The sequence below is a fragment of the Crocuta crocuta genome, unplaced genomic scaffold (genome assembly GCF_008692635.1).
Source record: "Crocuta crocuta isolate KB4526 unplaced genomic scaffold, BGI_CrCroc_1.0 scaffold266, whole genome shotgun sequence".
NCBI lineage: Eukaryota > Metazoa > Chordata > Mammalia > Carnivora > Hyaenidae > Crocuta > Crocuta crocuta.
In genome coordinates, this window is record NW_027531005.1 from 7,442,112 (window position 1) to 7,442,330 (window position 219).

Below are 219 nucleotides of genomic sequence, written 5' to 3' on the forward strand. Positions count from 1 at the left end.
GGCGCGGAGCGGGGCTGCGCGGCGCGGCGCTGGAAGGCGCCGGCGTTAACCCCTCGAGGGCAGGCAGCGGAGGGGGAGCGGGAGCGGTGTTAATACATAAGAGCACTGCATCACGCTAATCTTCTCCCCAGAACAGTATGCGTCAGCAGTACATTCACGTTCTGACTGAAGGACAAAAGGATGAGAGAGCAGTCTGCGTGGCTGCTGCCTGCAACACAG

At 61.6% G+C, this 219-nt stretch overlaps 1 protein-coding gene across 1 annotated transcript in view; it reads right to left on the reverse strand.

The window, feature by feature from the left end:
• Positions 1-219, reverse strand: part of SND1 (staphylococcal nuclease and tudor domain containing 1) — a 417,734-nt gene that overhangs the window by 56,526 nt on the left and 360,989 nt on the right. The gene's annotated exons all lie outside the window — the stretch shown is intronic.